Source organism: Bufo bufo, chromosome 8 (assembly GCF_905171765.1).
Source record: "Bufo bufo chromosome 8, aBufBuf1.1, whole genome shotgun sequence".
Lineage (NCBI taxonomy): Eukaryota > Metazoa > Chordata > Amphibia > Anura > Bufonidae > Bufo > Bufo bufo.
Genome location: NC_053396.1, coordinates 129,242,697 through 129,264,786, shown reverse-complemented (window position 1 = coordinate 129,264,786; position 22,090 = coordinate 129,242,697). Strand labels below are relative to the sequence as shown.

The 22,090-nt window shown below is 44.9% G+C and overlaps 1 protein-coding gene across 2 annotated transcripts in view; it reads left to right on the top strand.

The window, feature by feature from the left end:
* CAPN6 (calpain 6) overlaps positions 1-22,090 on the top strand; it is a 192,397-nt gene that overhangs the window by 73,215 nt on the left and 97,092 nt on the right. The gene's annotated exons all lie outside the window — the stretch shown is intronic.

The following is a 22,090-nucleotide window of genomic DNA, read 5'->3' as shown; positions in this document are numbered from 1 at the left end:
ATGTCACCATACGTAATTATTGCAAGTCTTTTATAAATGTGCATTGCTTTCCTATGTAACTGTTATGCTATCATGCAATATGCCTGGTTCACCAGCAGATGGCGGCACCTCTGGCAGTGTTGTGTTACCTGGAATGGAACCCTTCTTCCATCCCAGCCCTCTCTCTAGACAGGAAGAAGTTCAATGTTAGTGAAGGTCAGAGTAGCTTACCCCCGTAAGAGGAAGAAGCAAGCCTTCGTCCCTTTGGACGGGCCTTGCCAGAGCCAGCCAGAGTACCTTCAACTCTGCAGAGAAAAGAAGCTAAGAACTTCAGAAGCCAGGAAGAAAGGTTCCCTGGAAAAAGATAAAGAGAGAGCGAAATAAAGATAAAGGGTATAGATCAAGATACAGACAGAGTCAGACTACAGAGGGATAAGTACAGCAGAAAGGAAAAGGTTCTATTTAATCTGATAGCACAGCAGAGCCAAAGAAAGTGATGTAGCAGAGCCGAATGCATTTGCCTGGCAAAATGTATGCGAAAGCTTGCTGGTAACCAAGATAAAGTTGGAAGATTGTTCTCTGATGCAAGTTTATTCAAGTAAAGGTGTTTTCAACGTTAATACAAGTCTGGACTCAATTCATTTCTTCATCCTCTTCAACAACTATCCCTTGCTCTGCAGCGGGCGACGGACCACCATGCCTGGGGTTCCATGATATCTAGGTAGGAGCACCGTGACACGTGCACAGCCACACCTCAAGGGACATTATAGGCAACCCTTACACCACTTTGGCATTCCTACACCTGGGTACCACAAGTGTCATCTACTTAGGGGGACCCAGTCCCTCGTTGCTGAAATGCAATTGGCGTCACAACAAACTTTCAAGCATTGATTACATCTTAAAGGGACCCCTAGCAGCCGCACCTCCCCTACTGAACCCTGTTCTGCTCAATACTGTGGAATTATTCCTCCCTATCCTTTCCCTGAACTTCTATACAGCAAAATAAAAGTTTTAAAGTCTTTTCTACCACTGTCCCTAGTGCCTGCTGACGTCTCTCGTACGGGATTTACTTACCTCACTCCCCGGCACCCGCATGATCCTGATGCCTGCATGACCGCTGCTGCATCTCCCCATTACACGGAACAAAACATCCGGTGATGGCGGGGTCCAGCCAATACCAGTGATGCTAGTGAGGCTTGTCCCTATCACGACCAGCTATTGGCTGTGTGTCGTCCCCCCCCCCCTTCATTGCCAGATGTTTTGATCCACGCGACGAGGAGATGCAGCGGCAGCCGTGCGGGCATCAAGATCATGTGGGTGCCGGGGAGTGAGGTAAGTATATCCTGTATGAAGGGCCCAGGCATTTTAAGGGGCATTATAGGGGGGGGGGGATAACCCTTTTAATCATACTACATAACTAAGCTGACCACACACATCAGCCATTGAACCCATTGATACCACACTGTATAAGAGTACCTATAAGATGATAAGACGATGGTTGTGACCGGCCGCAGTATCTGCTGGTTAGGCATAACAATGAGCAGTGCGACATACTAAGTAATGGCTATTATATCCCATTTATGGAGATAGACTAGGAAGGTGGTGATATAATAATTAATCTGGGTTATTTGTCATAATTCAGTACTGGGGTTTATTTCGCAATTTTTCATTATTAATATACACATGACTAAACTCTGGCTTCTGAGGATTCATACAATCCATTGAAAGAAAACATGTGCTGTTCTTGATTTGTCTTGAGACCAGTCTCCAGTGTATGTCTGCCTGCTGCCAGACTCCATAAATCTACACGACTTGGTTAATATATTGTAGAACATGTCTGTGACGGGTCAAGCTCCCTAGCAGACACGATCACGATGCTGAGCTGTGCTGTATAATTCACAACCCATAACTACCAAAGAGACTTTACTAAAGAGGTTGTAGACTGAATCAATGTAAACTACACAATAAATTCACCTTCCAATTAACTGATGTTATTGTATTGATAGGTACTAACGCAGCTGGCGCCTCATTTTACCTATGTATCTTGGATTATATTAATAAAATTGCAGATAATTTTGAAACCTATTAGAGTTATGGAAGCAGTTGAGCAAGCGCTCCTATGGACGTCAATGGAAAATGCTGCATGGCCACTTTTCTACCCTACCTCCCGATTGCAGTTACTGCCTTGGCCTGCCAAACAGAGATTCCCTAACTTCCAATTTTCCAGTGCATAGTGTCCCAGAGGTTGGACATCCACCACTCAGATATTTAAAGTGTTTTTCCAATTAATAGCATGTATCACCTATTCATAGTATACAGTCAGGTCCATAAATATTGGGACACCGACACAATTCTAACATTTTTGGCTCTATACACCACCACAATGAATTTGAAATGAAACAAACAAGATGTACTTTAACTGCAGACTGTCAGCTTCAATTTGAGGGTATTTACATCCAAATCAGGTGAACGGTGTAGGAATTACAACAGTTTGCATATGTGCCTCCTACTTGTTAAGGGACCAAAAGTAATGGGACATAATAATAATCATAAATCAAACTTTCACTTTTTAATACTTGGTTGCAAATCCTTTGCAGTCAATTACAGCCTGAAGTCTGGAACGCATAGACATCACCAGACGCTGGGTTTCATCCCTGGTGATGCTCTGCCAGGGCTCTACTGCAACTGTCTTTAGTTCCTGCTTGTTCTTGGGGCATTTTCCCTTCAGTTTTGTCTTCAAGTGAAATGCATGCTCAATCTGATTCAGGTCAGGTGATTGACTTGGCCATTGAATAACATTCCACTTCTTTCCCTTAAAAAACTCTTTGGTTGCTTTCGCAGTATGCTTTGGGTCATTGTCCATCTGCACTGTGAAGCGTCGTCCAATGAGTTCTGAAGCATTTGTCTGAATATGAGCAGATAATATTGCCCGAAACACTTCAGAATTCATCCTGCTGCATTTGTCAGCAGTCACATCATCAATAAATACAAGAGAACCAGTTCTATTGGCAGCCATACATGTCCACGCCATGACACTACCACCACCATGCTTCACTGATGAGGTGGTATGCTTAGGATCATGAGCAGTTCCTTTCCTTCTCCATACTCTTCTCTTCCCATCACTCTGGTACAAGTTGGTCTTGGTCTCATCTGTCCATAGGATGTTGTTCCAGAACTGTGAAGGCTTTTTTAGATGTCGTTTAGCAAACTCTAATCTGGCCTTCCTGTTTTTGAGGCTCACCAATGGTTTGCATCTTGTGGTGAACCCTCTGTATTCACTCTGGTGAAGTCTTCTCTTGATTGTTGACTTTGACACACATACACCTACCTCATGGAGAGTGTTCTTGATCTGGCCAACTGTTGTGAAGGGTGTTTTCTTCATCAGGGAAAGAATTCACCACGGTAGTTTTCCGTGGTCTTCCGGGTTTTTTGATGTTGCTGAGCTCACCGGTGCGTTCCTTCTTTTTAAGAATGTTCCAAACAGTTGTTTTGGCCACGCCTAATGTTTTTGCTATCTCTCTGATGGGTTTGTTTTGTTTTTTTAGCCTAATGATGGCTTGCTTCACTGATAGTGACAGCTCTTTGGATCTCATCTTGAGAGTTGACAGCAACAGATTCCAAATGCAAATAGCACACTTGAAATGAACTCTGTACCTTTTATCTGCTCATTGTAATTGGGATAATGGGGAAATAACACACACCTGGCCATGGAACAGCTGAGAAGCCAATTGTCCCATTACTTTTGGTGCCTTAACAAGTGGGAGGCACATATGCAAACTGTTGTAATTCTTACACCGTTCACCTGATTTGGATGTAAATACCCTCAAATTAAAGCTGACAGTCTGCAGTTAAAGCACATCTTGTTCGTTTCATTTCAAATCCATTGTGGTGGTGTATAAATCCAAAAATGATAGAATTGTGTCAATGTCCCAATATTTGTGGACCTGACTGTAGGTGATAAATGCATGATTGCTGATCACTCATCACAAGAATGGGGATCCCCAAGCTACCTGTGTGAATGGAATGGTGGTTCGCATGTACCCCAGAGTTCACTATCCTGGCCCAGCCTTCTCTGGACCTGTGGGCTGGCTCCTCCCCCTAGTTCCAGAAGATTCTAGTTGTTCTAGTAGAAGAGAATGAGAATGCATCTAGAGGAGTCAGGGACAGATTACAGATTCCTGTGTGTTCTCCACTACCATCAAAGAGAGAGAGAGAGGTTATGGAGAATTTTCATTGCCACATGAGAGTCAGACAGGTAACTAGTGTAGAGCATTACCGACATGTTTGACCAGCTAAACTGGCTTCATGAGGGGTATTGGGCAGCCCAATACCCCTCATGAAGCCAGTTTAGCTGGTGAAACATGTCGGGGGCAGTCTTTAGGTTTTAGGATTCTGTTCCTTGTCTATGTGTGCCTCAACTTCAGTACAATGACCATTAGCTAACAGCACTTCAGAATTATCAGAGTGACAATACTTGCCAGTGAATGAACTGGCAAAGAGGCAATATGTGCTGAGCAATAGCGATATCGCAGCAGGGAGAGTGCATATCCCTGCTCGTGTGATAGAAAACAAAACACACACAAATTTGGTATCACTGACAGGGCACAGTTTATTTTTAACCTTTTTCTTTTGGCTCACTTAACAGTTTTTAGCAACACAATTAAAAGCTTTGTTTTTACTGAGGTTAATTATCTGGGTCAAGTTAGGTATTTAGCCATTTAGGCTTCTATTTGCGTACTGAAAAAGGCACATTAGACCAAAACAACTCCAGAATCTGGAAGTGTGTAACTATATTTCCCAAACTTTTTTGTGTCTATATCAGTCTACCATAGTCCTACCACCTACCTCTATCACCATGACCTAGCCTTTAGCTCTTCACTATGGCTTAGAGACCTCTGTGTACTAAACCCATATGGAATCTGCCAAATTACCAGTCTGTTTGCTCCCGATGAATTTCAGACATAACTTTTGGCATGGGTGTAACTATATATTGCAATCAAATCTCCAGCCACAGGAGATATCACTTGGATATTACACTATGGATTAAAAGAGCATGTTGTGAAAGAAAACTGAAAATAGTATTCCTATGTAGAAACCATCTTCACATGGAGAAACTTAGTAATACAGAGTTATTACATGGGGGGTGACCTCATCCTGTTGCTAGTATTAAAAAGTATTCCCTTGAGGTTCAGTCTCACTGGACTTATGGACATTACCAGGGTCCCAGACAAGAGGCACATAATCTTAGTGGAAAAGACAAGACCAGAAATAAAGAGAAAATAATATAGGTTCAAAAAGATAAATATCTTAGATATAACACAACCAGTTTGAACCCACTGTACCTACTGAACGGATCTGGTTTGGGGCTACTCCTGAGGGCAATGTCAAGCTTGACCCCTGGTTTCCCCTCTTTCACACCCATATGGCGATCTGACCTTCATTGCAGGGGCCATCAGGCCGCTACCTCCAGCTGAACCAGGTGGGTCATGAGATACCAGTGTGTGGAACCAAAGGGACAGACAATAGAGTGGTCAGTGGACAAGCCAAGGTCAGAACAGGCAGAGTTCAAGCAGTGCAGTAATCAGGCACTAGGTCAGGGCAGACAGCACACGGTCAATATGGAGATAAGGCAAGGGTTAGGACAGACAGCCGAGGTTCAATTGAGTAAACAGCAGAGGCCATCCATGGGAATTCAGAATAATACAATAGTGCACCTTTGAGGGACTAGAAAACTAGCATCCTATAGCACAGGCACCTTTCCATATATGCACATACTGTTCCCTTAATGGCAGGGGAGAGTATGTACCCTAAGTGAGTACTTTAGCGGCTGTGCGCACCGGAAGAGGGGAGATGCCGACAGGCATGGATCACTGGCAACACATTAGATACAGTAAATAAGTCATAGTCATTTTCTGACTTTTTTTTCCATGATCACTATAAGCCTTACAATACAGCTTACTTGGTGCAGTGTGCCAACAAAGAACATATAGATAAGACATCTTCTTTTGTCACCTCACCCAGCATGGTCACCACTGCTAAACTGGCTGTATCAATACTATATGACTTAATAAAGATCTGTTTGTTATCTACTGATGAAATATCAAACTATGTGATATTGCAGTTAAATCCAGCTACTTTCACATCTGCAGCAGGGATTCTGGCAGGCTGCTCTGGCAAAGAACAGCCTGCTGGAATTCTCCGGATCTGGCACTGCCGGATGCAACCGGAATACATGCTGCCATTCTCTGTCGGAACTGGTGGCTGGACCACTGTGCCGCAGATGTGAAAGTAGCCTAACACATTCATGAGAATACATAAATATTCCAGGGATATAGAGCACAGAAATAAAAAAAAGTCTAAGGTCTACAGACTACTATGATGGGCCTGAGAGTTTGGATGGCCCTGAAAACAAATTACATACTGTAGGTATATGGGGTGCAGAGATAGCAGTCCAGTCACAACCAGGTCCTTAAGGGGTTGCAATGCAGTGGCAGGAGTGCCTCTATATCAAAGAACTTGTAGGCTGTTCTGCCTGTCCACCCAACTAAACAAGATGAGTAACCGCTTTCCGAAGGATTTCATACTAGGAAAATTTTGGTCTTATTAAAACTAGTATTATAAATGAGACATGGTAAGTGGGTGCCCTGCTACATGCATTGGGGCCCAAGACCTTTGAATTACACTTGTGCATTGGGAATGTTTGTTAAAGGGAATATTAATTATTGCTGTTTATGCACATCTCAATAATTAATATTCATAAATAGGCGTGAGTCGTCTAGTGATGCCTCCACCTATTTATACCAATTACACAAACACTACTGATTACCTCACTCTATTCCTGAACTACATGCGTTCACACTAGTACTATTACTACCACTATACTATGGCGGCGATACAATATAAAAGAGGAGCGGATGCACACCTCCGGCGCTGTAATTACAGCGCCGGAGGTCAGCCACACACAGGGGCATGGGAACTCTTTGTTCCCATGTCCCTGTTAGGCACACCATCTCCGGCGCTGCCAGAGATCATGACAAAGGGCAGAGGATCTTATTGATCCTCTTTCCTTTGAAGAGGCCGACGCTGGACATAATTGTCCAGCTGTCGGTCTCTTCAACCCCCCCCAGCAGGCGCATTCCCGAGGGGGGGGGCAGGGGAGACTGGCCATAATTCCTTTGCCCATATATGTTTATAGATATCTATAAACATATATGAGCGGACATAATACACTGCTCAAAAAAATAAAGGGAACACTTAAACAACACAATGTAACTCCAAGTCAATCACACTTCTGTGAAATCAAACTGTCCACTTAGGAAGCAACACTGAGTGACAATCAATTTCACATGCTGTTGTGCAAATGGGATAGACAACAGGTGGAAATTATAGGCAATTAGCAAGACACCCCCAATAAAGGAGTGGTTCTGCAGGTGGTGAACACAGACCACTTCTCAGTTCCTATGCTTCCTGGCTGATGTTTTGGTCACTTTTGAATGCTGGCGGTGCTTTCACTCTAGTGGTAGCATAAGACGGAGTCTACAACCCACACAAGTGGTTCAGGTAGTGCAGCTTATCCAGGATGGCACATCAATGCGAGCTGTGGCAAGAAGGTTTGCTGTGTCTGTCAGCGTAGTGTCCAGAGCATGGAGGCGCTACCAGGAGACAGGCCAGTACATCAGGAGACGTGGAGGAGCCCGTAGAAGGGCAACAACCCAGCAGCAGGACCGCTACCTCAGCCTTTGTGCAAGGAGGAACAGGAGGAGCACTGCCAGAGCCCTGCAAAATGACCTCCAGCAGGCCACAAATGTGCATGTGTCTGCTCAAACGGTCAGAAACAGACTCCATGAGGGTGATATGAGGGCCCGACGTCCACAGGTGGGGGTTGTGCTTACAGCCCAACACCGTGCAGGACGTTTGGCATTTGCCAGAGAACACCAAGATTGGCAAATTCGCCACTGGCGCCCTGTGCTCTTCACAGATGAAAGCAGGTTCACACTGAGCACATGTGACAGACATGACAGAGTCTGGAGACGCCATGGAGAACGTTCTGCTGCCTGCAACATCCTCCAGCATGACCGGTTTGGCATTGGGTCAGTAGTGGTGTGGGGTGGCATTTTTTTGGAGGGCCGCACAGCCCTCCATGTGCTCACCAGAGGTAGCCTGACTGCCATTAGGTACCGAGATGAGATCCTCAGACCCCTTGTGAGACCATATGCTGGTGCGGTTGGCCCTGGGTTCCTCCTAATGCAAGACAATGCTAGACCTCATGTGGCTGAAGTGTGTCAGCAGTTCCTGCAAGACGAAGGCATTGATGCTATGGACTGGCCCGCCCGTTCCCCAGACCTGAATCCAATTGAGCACATCTGGGACATCATGTCTCGCTCTATCCACCAACGTCACGTTGCACCTCAGACTGTCCAGGAGTTGGCAGATGCTTTAGTCCAGGTCTGGGAGGAGATCCCTCAGGAGACCGTCCTCCACCTCATCAGGAGCATGCACAGGCGTTGTAGGGAGGTCATGCAGGCACGTGGAGGCCACACACACTACTGAGCCTCATTTTGACTTGTTTTAAGGACATTACATCAAAGTTGGATCAGCCTGTAGTGTGTTTTTCCACTTTAATTTTGAGTGTGACTCCAAATACAGACCTCCATGGGTTGAAAAATTTGATTTCCATTTTTTAATTTTTGTGTGATTTTGTTGTCAGCACATTCAACTATGTAAAGAACAAAGTATTTCAGAAGAATATTTAATTAATTCAGATCTAGGATGTGTTATTTTTGTGTTCCCTTTATTTTTTTGAGCAGTGTATATATATATATATAGGGGGCAGACATTATATATATATATATATATATAAATCCGGAAAAACGAGCGGCACTCCGATGGATAAAGAATAGTGAACCTTTAATCACCCAGGTTGCACCACCTGGGTGATTAAAGGTTCACTATTCTTTATCCATCGGAGTGCCGCTCGTTTTTCCGGATTTATACATCGGGGTAAGAAGCCTATTCCCCCTGGGACGTGCACCCTACTTTTCACATTCATTCTACCAGTGCCGCCATTTTTCTTGTATTATATATATATATATATATATATATATATATATATATAGGATAATAAGCCCACCTACACAATATATTATATACATAGAGATGCATGCTGCCGAGGGGGCGTACATACATCTCTAAGTATATACCCACCCCACCTGGACAGGCCCATGTAAAAGGGCCAATATATACAGTAAATATATAGATTCATATATATGTATATATGTCAGGGCATATATATATATATATATTTAAATCTCACACTTCCCTCAACAATCCCCCTGTTGTCGGGAACCCGACAATAAACATTTTGGGGGAAGGGTTGGGATGTATTTGTCTCCTCAATCGCACTCTTGGTGACAGTTCAGGAAGGACTGAAGTAATATGGCTCTTAGGTACCTAGACATCACCCATCGCGACTAACACCTCCGACCTGCCTTTCACCAAACGTCTCCATCCACAGAATACACCGTCTTCTTCCTGCTGGATAACTTTCTTGGCATCTTTCATTATGATCTTCAGGTATGCCACTCCCAATGTAGTCTATTCCTGACTACGAAATGGCCGTCTTTAGGTCACTCCACGCAGAAACCGTGGACTGTCCTTCTTTCTTTCTCTTTGTCAGTGTTGTTCTTTTGGCGCTAGCCACCCCCAATGTCAGTGCCAGTCTTTCGGTGTCAGTCACTTCCAATGATTCCGGAATGACTTTACCCTCAATCCATGTAGCACCTCCTTCTGGGGTGCGGACGGCCGTAGGCTGGCTTCCTTTCAACACAAGTACAACTTCCATCTTGATTGAAGAATCAGTTGTTCTCCCATGGACAGATACGTAGGTTTTTACAAGGCAGGTTGAAAATTCTGGTAAGAGGTGATGTCATGGCATCTAAATTCTAACTGCGGGAAAGAACCCCGCACTACTACCATTCAGTCTAACCCTTACAAACGTCACCGTTGTTGAGGTTAAAGTTGTAAATACCTTGGTAAAGGAGGGGGGCCTGTCCCTAGGGAATCTACTCTTCCCCATTCAAACAAACAGGTCACATTGTCCCAATACAGCCAAATTCAATTTAGAGTGTGTACCCATAGAGACTCATGCAACCTGGCATATCTCTCTACACTTCCAAAGACACCGGTAGGTTACAGATCCCCATGTCAATGGGAAATGACTATAGGATGCAAGTGTGCGTCCAGACATATTGTAGTATGGCTGTCACACACTTGCACCTAGAGTGTCTATGGGTACACAAGGAACTCATATGCAAATAATCAATATATATATATATATATATATACATACATATACACACACAATACTATGAGGTCACAGGATGGCCTTGGATTTCATCCCGAACCCTCATAGGAAAACCTACTACAATATAATACAGTCCTGATCAAAAGTTTAAGACCACTTGAAAAATGGCAAAAAATCTTATTTAGCATGGCTGGATCTTAACAAGGTTCCAAGTAGAGCTTCAACATGCAACAAGAAGAAATGGGAGTGAGACAAAACATTTTTTGAGCATTCAATTTAATGAAAACAACGAATAAACTGAAACAGGCTGTTTTTCAGCTAATCAAAAGTTTAGGACCACACCTCCAAAAAAAAACTAAACCCCCCCAAAACAGAAATCCAACTTCCAAACATGAACTCAGTAATGAGTAGCTCCGCCGTTATTGTTTATCACTTAAAAAATTCGTTTCGGCATGCTTGATGCAAGCGTTTCCATGAGGTGAGTGGGAACATTTCTCCAAGTGGTGAAGACGGCCGCACGAAGGCCATCTACTGTCTGGAACTGTTGTCCATTTTTGTAAACTTCCCTTGCCATCCATCCCCAAAGGTTCTCAATTGGATTTAGATCAGGGGAACACGCAGGATGGGCCAAAAGAGTGATGTTATTCTCCTGGAAGAAGTCCCTTGTCCTGCAGCATTGTGTACCGTAGCATTGTCCTGTTGAAAAACCCAGTCGTTACCACACAGACGAGGGCCCTCAGTCATGAGGAACACTCTCTGCAACATCTGGACATAGCCAGTGGCCGTTTGACGCCCCTGCACTTCCTGAAGCTCCATTGTTTCACTGAAGGAAAAAGCACCCCAGACCATTATGGCGCCCCCTCCACTGAGGGGCGTAGAAAACATCTCAGGTGGAATCTGCTTGTCATGCCAGTAACGTTGGAAACCATCAAGGTTAATTTTTTTCTCATCAGAGAATAAAACTTTCTTCCACCTTTAAATGTCCCATGTTTGGTGCTCTCTTGCAAAGTCCAAACGAGCAGTTCTGTGGCGTTCAAGGAGACAAGGTTTTAGAAAACGTTTTTTGTTTTTGAAGCCCTTCTCAGATGCCGTCTGATGGTTATGGGGCTGCAGTCAGCACAAGTAAGGGCCATAATTTGGGTCGAGGATCGTCCAGTGTCTTGACGGACAGCCAATTGGATCCTCTGGCTCAGTGCTGATGAAATGCTTCCACTTGACATTTTTGTTCCATAACCCTCAGGATCATTTAAGAAATTCCAAATGACTGTCTTACTGCGTCCCACCTCAGCAGCGATGGCGCGCTGTGAGAGACCCTGCTTATGCAGTTTAACAACCCGACCACGTTCAAAAAGGGAGAGTTTTTTTGCCTTTGCCATCACAACGTGTGACTACCTGACAGAAAATTACAATGAATCCACATCTTTGCACAGATTTGGCCTTTTAAAGGCATGTGGTCCTAAGCTTTAGATCAGCTGAAAAACAGCCTGTTTCAGTTTATTCGTTGTTTTCATTAAATTGAATGCTCAAATTTTTTTTTGTCTCACTACCATTTCTTCTTGTTGCATGTTGAAGCTCTACTTGGAACCTTGTTAAGATCCAGCCATGCTAAATAAGATTTTTTGCCATTTTTCAAGTGGTCTTAAACTTTTGATCAGGACTGTATATACATACACACAATACTATGGGGTCACCGGATGGCTTTGGATTTTCATCCTGAACCCTCATAGGAAACAGTATGTCCATGCTATCTCTGGCTTCAAGACTTTGTTGGAGCTACCGTATTTTTCGCCCTATAAGACGCACCGGCCCATAAGACGCACCTAGGTTTTTGGGGAGGAAAATAAGAAAAATAATATTTTTAACCAAAAGGTGTGCTTTTGGTGGGTTTGAAACTAATGGTGGTCTGTGGATGGCACTATTACTGGGGATCTTTGAAGGACACTGTTATGGGGGGATCTGTGGATGACGGACACTGTTATGGGGGGGGATCTGTGGATTACGGACACTGTTATGGGGGGATCTGTGGATTACGGACACTGTTATGGGGGGGATCTGTGGCTGACGGACACTGTTATGGGGGGATCTGTGGCTGATGGACACTGTTATGGGGGGATCTGTGGCTGACAGACACTGTTATGGGGGGATCTGTGGATGACGGACACTGTTATGGAGGATCTGTGGATGACGGACACTGTAAAGGGGGGAGCTATGGCTGACGGACACTGTAAAGGGGGGGAGCTATGGATGACGGACAATGTTATGGGGGGATCTGTGGATGACGGACACTGTTATGGGGGATCTGTGGATGACGGACACTGTTATGGGGGATCTGTGGATGACGGACACTGTTATGGGGGGATCTGTGATGGACACTGTTATGGGGGGATCTGTGGCTGGCACTGCTACAGGGGGGGGATCTGTGGCTGGCACTGTTACAGGGGGGATCTGTGGATGGCACTGTTATATATGTGCCATCCACAGACCCCCACCCCATAACAGTGCCATCCACAGACCCCCCCAGCCCATAACAGTGCCATCCACAGACCCCCCCAGCCCATAACAGTGCCATCCACAGACCCCCCCCAGCCCATAACAGTGCCATCCACAGACCCCCCCAGCCCATAACAGTGCCATCCACAGACCCCCCAGCCCATAACTGTGCCATCCACAGATGTCCCCCATAAAAATATCATCCACAGATCCCCCCCCGCCGCTCCAGTATACTAATATAAAATGTCTTATTCAATTAATAGTTATTAAACATGCCCCCTCACTCCTAATAGTACCTTACATCCTAACCGCTTCTGTACAATGCCGGCAGGCAGGCCGGGCGGCCGGCGCGTCCCTCAGTGACGTCACTTGCCTGCGCCGCCTGCTTCATTCATGACTACACTGACTACACCCCCCCACCGCTATTGCCGGCCCCCAGCTCCTCCTCCCAGTCCCTCCCCGATCGCTCGTAAATCGCAGTTTACGCTGTAAAACTGACAGCATTCGCCCCATAAGACGCAGGGGCATTTTTCCCCCATTTTGGGGGGAGAAAAAGTGCGTCTTATGGGGCGAAAAATACGGTATGTCCTGAGCCTCCTACGATTAACTTCGTGAAGTTCTGTCTGGTTCTGGTTTAGTTGGTCCGCAAGTCTCTTGACCCTCCTGTAGATTAGACACAGTCCCATGTACGTGACGATTACCAGAACCAGAAGACTTATTACCGGGTGTATCAATAGGTTGAAGAAGGATGTTGCCTTTGGACTGTAGCCAAACAGACTTTCCCAGTCCTTGTCTAAGGCGGCAGTGATTGCAGTTATTTTGTTCTTGTTATGCGCCAGTTGGATAGTGGCCTGTTTCTCTGTCTCTCAAAGATTCTGAAGTATTTTGTCTTCTTGGCTGAAGTCTAGCAGGAGATGTTTGAGTTCTATCCCAAAGCCAAGAGGAATCTTCTAGAGTCTCACGGGAACGTCAGGGCGGATGTCGAGTCTCTTCTCCGGGGTGATTGGTGTTCTTCCTTGTAGGTCTGCGACATCTAAACCTAGGACGGGACTAAGGGTGCAATACGCTCCAGAGAGGAGTTCTCCTCTCTCAGTGCAATTAGTCCCATAAATTGCATAAGACATATTTTGCCTTTGGTACCAACACCAATACCCCTGTCCCAAGTATTTAGTGGAGGAGGGTATTGGGCTGGCCTTCATCTCACAGGACCCCTCGGTGCTCCAACACTGGTGTCTAAGCACCCGATCCTGACTACCTTGACAGAGGATAGCATCCTCTTTCTTCCAACATCCCTCTGTGTCTAACAGATAAGGATGGCCTCCCTCATAGGTTAGAACGCCCGAGGGGAGCTGTGGATGAAGTACCGTCCGGTTATTTATGACAATCCATAGGTTAACTGCACTGTAACCCTGTCTAACATGGCCAGATACAGGAGACAATGACAAAGCAGTGCAAGTGAGATTCCTACATCCGTGCCACTGGACTACCCACCAGTTGGTGTGATTGGCTGCAGAAGGAGATATAAGAGGACTTACCCGTTGGTGGAGGTTGAATGGGAAGTGGCCGCCGTACAATGATAATACAATATGTTTAAGGTTGTCCGAGAATACACTCAGAATGGCCACCAATGCCTGGTGAAAATACGTGGGAGTACTGTGGAACCCCTGGGGGAGTACACCGAACATGTACTGTTTGTCACCCACTGTAAAGGCAAATTTGTACCTACAGTTTTTAGTGAGTTCAATTGAAAAGAACCCATTGGCAACATCTATGGTCGAGAATATGCGACTTTTGCCGCTTATTCTGGCCATGATGTCGAGAGTCTGTGCCACCACTGAAGCGGACATTGGGGTGTATTTGTTAAGGACCCGGAGGTCTATGGTGAGCCTCTATGCATTGGTGTCCTTCTTCTTTACTGACCAGACGGCATTGTTGCATTTAGAATTGCCCTCTACAGGGAGTGCAGAATTATTAGGCAAGTTGTATTTTTGAGGATTAATTTTATTATTGAACAACAACCATGTTCTCAATGAACCCAAAAAACTCATTAATATCAAAGCTGAATATTTTTGGAAGTAGTTTTTAGTTTGTTTTTTGTTTTAGCTATTTTAGGGGGATATCTGTGTGTGCAGGTGCTATTACTGTGCATAATTATTAGGCAACTTAACAAAAAACAAATATATACCCATTTTAATTATTTATTTTTACCAGTGAAACCAATATAACATCTCAACATTCACAAATATACATTTCTGACATTCAAAAACAAAACAAAAACAAATCAGTGACCAATATAGCCACCTTTCTTTGCAAGGACACTCAAAAGCCTGCCATCCATGGATTCTGTCAGTGTTTTGATCTGTTCACCATCAACATTGCGTGCAGCAGCAACCACAGCCTCCCAGACACTGTTCAGAGAGGTGTACTGTTTTCCCTCCTTGTAAATCTCACATTTGATGATGGACCACAGGTTCTCAATGGGGTTCAGATCAGGTGAACAATGAGGCCATGTCATTAGATTTTCTTCTTTTATACCCTTTCTTGCCAGCCACGCTGTGGAGTACTTGGACGCGTGTGATGGAGCATTGTCCTGCATGAAAATCATGTTTTTCTTGAAGGATGCAGACTTCTTCCTGTACCACTGCTTGAAGAAGGTGTCTTCCAGAAACTGGCAGTAGGACTGGGAGTTGAGCTTGACTCCATCCTCAACCCGAAAAGGCCCCACAAGCTCATCTTTGATGATACCAGCCCAAACCAGTACTCCACCTCCACCTTGCTGGCGTCTGAGTCGGACTGGAGCTCTCTGCCCTTTACCAATCCAGCCACGGGCCCATCCATCTGGCCCATCAAGACTCACTCTCATTTCATCAGTCCATAAAACCTTAGAAAAATCAGTCTTGAGATATTTCTTGGCCCAGTCTTGACGTTTCAGCTTGTGTGTCTTGTTCAGTGGTGGTCGTCTTTCAGCCTTTCTTACCTTGGCCATGTCTCTGAGTATTGCACACCTTGTGCTTTTGGGCACTCCAGTGATGTTGCAGCTCTGAAATATGGCCAAACTGGTGGCAAGTGGCATCTTGGCAGCTGCACGCTTGACTTTTCTCAGTTCATGGGCAGTTATTTTGCGCCTTGGTTTTTCCACACGCTTCTTGCGACCCTGTTGACTATTTTGAATGAAACGCTTGATTGTTCGATGATCACGCTTCAGAAGCTTTGCAATTTTAAGAGTGCTGCATCCCTCTGCAAGATATCTCACTATTTTTGACTTTTCTGAGCCTGTCAAGTCTTTCTTTTGACCCATTTTGCCAAAGGAAAGGAAGTTGCCTAATAATTATGCACACCTGATATAAGGTGTTGATGTCATTAGACCACACCCCTTCTCATTACAGAGATGCACATCACCTAATATGCTTAATTGGTAGTAGGCTTTCGAGCCTATACAGCTTGGAGTAAGACAACATGCATAAAGAGGATGATGTGGTCAAAATACTAATTTGCCTAATAATTCTGCACGCAGTGTATGACCACCCCCCTAGTTTCCAATTCCTGGACGGTGTCCAAAATTGAATGGGTGGCTTCTGGCGGAAAGTGGTATTGGCGCTGATGTGGAGGGTCGGGACCTTGTATGTCCACCTGAACTCCAATCAGTCTGCCACAATCGTTTTTGTTCTGGGCCCACAAATTGGGGTATTCATACACAATAGGCTCAACGTCTAGATTATGCGAGATCTCCGGCCATTTGTGTTCGAGTACTTCAGTAGAATTATCTACTGTTGGCAATTGTGGTCCCAGACACTGGCGTTGGATGACAAACACCTTGGATTGTCTGGGACCCTTCCATACAATACTATTTGCCAGATCTAGGATCCACCCATTTTGTGTCATTACGTCGGTTCCAATAATGTTGTCAAATCGGGGTAATACCACATTGGGATCCTAAGGGTCATGTAACTGGTAATCTGGACAATTGCCTCTTCAATTCTGTGGGCCTTCACCCCCCCTTGTTGGTGATCAAATCAGATCACCACACACTGAGGGCTGTTGGGATGTAAATCATGTTTGACATTGGTAATGGAAATTTCCGCACCAGTGTCAAGCATGATTTCAGCGTCTTGATTTTTGATTTTGGCTTTTATGTGGGGTCTCCCTGAAGAATCCAGTATGATGGGACATACTGGCACCAGATCTTTAGGGACCCCTGATCTTCAATCGATTTCTACCAGACTCCCCGTAGGTACCTGTTGCTACATACTGTCACTTGTGGGTTCATGCTATGGACACTTGCTCCGCGCTGGAGCATTCACAACAGCCACACGTTTTGGTGTCTGGACCTGTGAATGTCCCAGATTTTTCTCAACATATTCCCCCACTGATTTGGCAGAATTAGGTTTCATCTTGAAACCGTTATTATTGCCCGTTCTCTCAGGATTTGTCTGGTTATTACGTGGCCATTGTGGACAATTCCTCTTTATGTGCCCGTATTGTAAACACAGGAAGCATCGAATGACTCCTGTCCTTTCCAAAGGCGGGGCCGTGGGACGAACAGCTGAATTAACCTTTGTGTGCTGTACCCGTTCATCTTGAGACGTAACGTGTACAGGCGCACGCTCCGTCACTTTGACGGATTTCTTATTGAGCAGTGTATCCTGTCTGCACTGCTCAATAATCATAGCAGCATCCGTGAGGGATGGCTCCCTAGCTGCACTCAACCGGTTTGCAGTGTCAAGGTATGTGTAACGGTCGCGTACACACACACACACACACAGGGGGGAGGGAAGTGACCACTGCGCTCCACCCTTACCCCTGGCCCTGCCTACTTGCCTCGCGAGTCCTAATGACAGGGGACAACTGGACGGCAATCCCTAACTTGGAATAAGTGCAGGGATGACAGACAGACAAACAACAGGACGTGAACGGACCGAGTCAATACCAGGAAAGCTACAAAGTACAAATGGAGCAAGCAGAGAATTGTAAGGAGAAGCCGGGGTCATAAATACCAGGAGAGACGTGAAGTACCAAAGGAGTCAGCAGAGGATCGTCAGGAGGAGGCCGGGGTCAAATACCAGGAGAGCAGCAAAGTACACAAGGAGCAGGCAGAGGATCGTCAGGAACTCAGCAGGAGGTAAGTATGCCAGGAAAGACCAAATCACAGGTGGAACCTAAATTAACAGGCAACCTGTGGCCAGCAGGCTGCCTGTATTTATAGTGGGGAGTGAGGGTCATGTGACGTGGCCAGCGTCACATGACCGACAGACCAACCAGTCGAGCACCGAGTGATCAGCTCGGCGCTCAAGGCAGACTAGGAGCCGGGAGCCACCCAGCTAGTAAAGCCGCCCTGGGAATGAGGTCAAACACAGATCCTCATTCCCAAAGCTAAGCAACAGTTCTGCGGGCAATGGGGAACCGAGTGCACCTTCGGAAACCCGTTACAGTATGGAAATTTTTCCACAAACATACGTATCATACCCTGTGGAATTCCGATACCGTGATCCTTTGTAACCCTTCTGTACATTGCTTCAAACCGACTACACATAGACAGAGGTTCGTCATGTATAGTGGGTCTGAACTTGGACAGGATATCTGGAGTGACGTCCCAATGACCCGTTGCCAGTCTCATGAGTATGGAGAGATGTTCCTCCTTATCATAAAACTGTCCATTCATGGGTTGCATTCTCACCGTTACCTCATACCTTTGGTTTAGGTGTGTAGGTAACCATAACTTGAATAACTCCATGCGCTATTCGGGAGCCACTGAATACTTGCTACAGTGACCCTCGAAGATATCACATGAAGTAAACGGATCTACACTGGGATCGTATTTTGGGATCTCCTTGCAAATCCGTAACAGGAAGTTTATCCTTTCCATACTGGAATGGTTAGGATAAAAGTCTTCCTGTTTTTCCGGACGCGTTGGCGGATTGGAAGTGGTAAATGGCCAACCACTTTCCTCTCCCCAATTGCTGTCCTGTTCCTGGAATCGGTTGCTATACCTGTTCTCCCTGGGTGTTTGGGTGAAATGTAGCGTCCGTTCCACCTGTCCCCTAGTGTCTACCGCATCGGATGTTTGATCCATGGGAGACCTTGGCGCCATCGCCGCTGTCTTCCCCTGTGCCGTTCCCGAAACACAAACCTGTTTCGTGGGCAACATGCTGTTACCACCAGGCCGTGACAGATTCGAAATGACCTGCTGCAAATCCGCAATGGTTTGCATTTTTGCAGCCAGGTCCTCTCGAAGTTGAACAATCATAGTATCCGTAGATACCGCATTGTTCCTAAACTGATTTATCTCAGTGTACAGTCTGAGCAGTTCCTTGTCCATGTCAGAGTAGAAACTCTCCTTGTCCGAGAGTCTAGACTCTAACACGCAAATCTCTCTGCCCCTCTCGACCGTACACTGGGACTTCTCTTGTAATTGTGTTTGTAATGTGTGTAACTGTTTAATGTTCTCAACACAACAATTGCAGTGAAAGTTTGCCATGTTGGAAACTTCATCTGCCTTTGTTGTGTTGTTAAGTGTTTCAAGATGTTCTGGCTTCCAAATGATATCCTCAAAGGTGTAAACTAATTTGGTTAACATTTGGAGCCGTTTTTTTTTTTTTTTTTAACACACTATTATTAATGCAGATTTTATCATGAGCGTATGCCTGGTCCAATAGAGTGGACCATAGCAGCTCAGTGGATTTGTAAGTGGTGGGGATGATGGGGTTGTATGTGCTATGTTTGCTGAGGTGTTGCAGTGTGGAGAAGTTCAAACTCACATTTTGACGAGAGGCCATCTTCTTTGGTGCCGTTGTTTGTTGTACTGTGTTGCTGCGTGGAGGAGGTCCTTCAATATTCGGAACGCCTTCTCCCGACCAGCCAGACGACTTCTGTTCAGCTTCAATGATGATGGTTCTCTCTTCAGTGGTGTATGTGATGACTTCTCTCCAGTTCTTAGTGGGTGTGTAACGGAATCAGAAAATACTTATGTCACGAACTATGGATCCGATCGCTCCGGATCCCACAGCTGTGACGTAGTGGTCTGTGACGGAGTCTGCGCACACACAGAGACCTCACGTGACCGGGGGTATTACCATTCGGCTAACACCCCCCCACTACACTTCGGTAACTGCCACCACGTGGGTTCCCGGTCCACGAGCCGACTATCCGGGTCATTCACTATCACACAGATCAGTGGATGAACCGGATATAACTTACTGACCAACCGCAGTCAATCACCCCCAGCTACAATTCCTAAATGCAATTTAACTAACTACCTGGTAACGTCTCTTCAAAGGCAAGGTACGTTGTTCAGCAGCTTAGAATATGGAAGACTTGGCCACTTAGATTTTATAATCTTTAATAAGAGGTAAAAAGCAGTGCATACAAATCTAATGAAAATGACTATAAATCTACAGAATAATAATAACAATATAAATAATCACGACAGTTCAAAATGAAAGGGAAAAAGATGAAAGAATACTTAGTTTCTCTGGAGGGTTTCAGATGGTCGTTCATATGTCCTTTGTGAATCCTTGCAAACCCCGTTCAGTATGTATCAGGGGAGACCCTCAAAGTTCTTCTGATACAGGGATATGCTGTCAATGTCCAATTAAGTGTCTGGTGATGTCCAATTAAGTGTCTGGTGATGTTCCATGGGTCTCTCTCCTCTGTCCTTGTGCACAGATTTTTATCAACTCTCCCATGGGCAGGAGACTTACTCCTGTCAGCCAATGGCAGCAGAGTGACTGTGAAGCCTAGGGATTGTTTTATGACCCCATCAAAGTTCAGTTCCTACAATGAGGATTATACTTAAGCCCGTATCTCCCTGAGACATCGGCATATTTTTATACAGAATACATATTTGCGATCCTTATTTATTTAAATACAGATAGAGACCACACACGGTAATGCTGGGACCTGTAGTTCTTCTACCACCCATAGGTGAGCTACAGAATCACATCCTCTGGTCATATTTGATACCCAATTAACCACAATACTCTGTAGAGCCTGGATCTGGTGTCAGAAAGGGCATAAGTTGATTCATAAATGAAATATGAAAGTGGACTGTTTTTATGCCCAGAGCTAATTAAGGGCTATTAGCTCTCCTCAAACCAGACCTGGAAATTAATGACGTCACGCTCCAGCCAGGCTTGACAGCGAGCTGATCTTTATCTTATAGGACAGGATGAGCTGGGCCTGGTATTGCCTTTATGACCTTTTATAGCCGGCCTCACAGAGTAGTGGTAATAAAAGTGTCCATCTATATCATACTTGACCCAGGCTTCAGGAAGATGAGAGTTCACTGTTCTTTTACATAGGCCAGAAGCATACAAAATGGCTACCCAGAGGAATTATGTATGTATGCCGGCACAACTTAATACAAAAATCAGAAAGATTTAAGTTCTCTGCTGTAGATTTTGGTTCGTGCCTAGCTCTGATTGAAAAATCGCTTTCTGTCCGAATTATCAGGTCCTGGACGCTCAGAATCCACTGACCACGTCTCTCTTGCCTGACTAATTCACAGAATAGCGACTTCCTTCACCAAAGCCAAACACGGACAAAAATTCCTAGCAGTGGGCCTGGCTCGCCAATGTTAAAGGGAATATTAATTATTGCTGTTTATGCACATCTCAATAATTAATATTCATAAATAGGCGTTAGTCATCTAGTGATGCCTCCGCCTATTTATACCAATTACACGAACACTACTGATTATCTCACTCTATTCCTGAAATACATGCGTTCACACTAGTACTATTACTACCACTATACTATGGCGGCGATACAATATAAAAGACTACACGCTGTACTTTGAACAATAAAAGGAATTTATTATACAATAACACGTCTACTACTACTATATATATATATATATATATATGTCCTTAGAAAATAACGAGGCAGCACTTCCAGCTTTTGGTGACAGGGTGACGACCCCAAAACTTTATTCCCAGCAACGTTTCGGCCTACTCAATGAGGCCTTTGTCAAGGCCTCATTGAGTAGGCCGAAACGTTGCTGGGAATAAAGTTTTGGGGTCGTCACCCTGTCACCAAAAGCTGGAAGTGCTGCCTCGTTATTTGCTAAGTACGTATCGTGGAGGAGAAGCCTACCTCTGTGAGGAATTGCACCCAGTGCATGTGGTCTGGCTATGCTGCTGCGATATTTGTGATTTTATATATATGTCTATACAAAAGGTTATACAAACTCATATATATATATATATATATATATATACAGTGGAATGCGAAAGTTTGGGCAACCTTCATGATTTTCCTGTATAAATCGTTGGTTGTTACGATAAAAAATGTCAGTTAAATATATCATATATGAGACACACA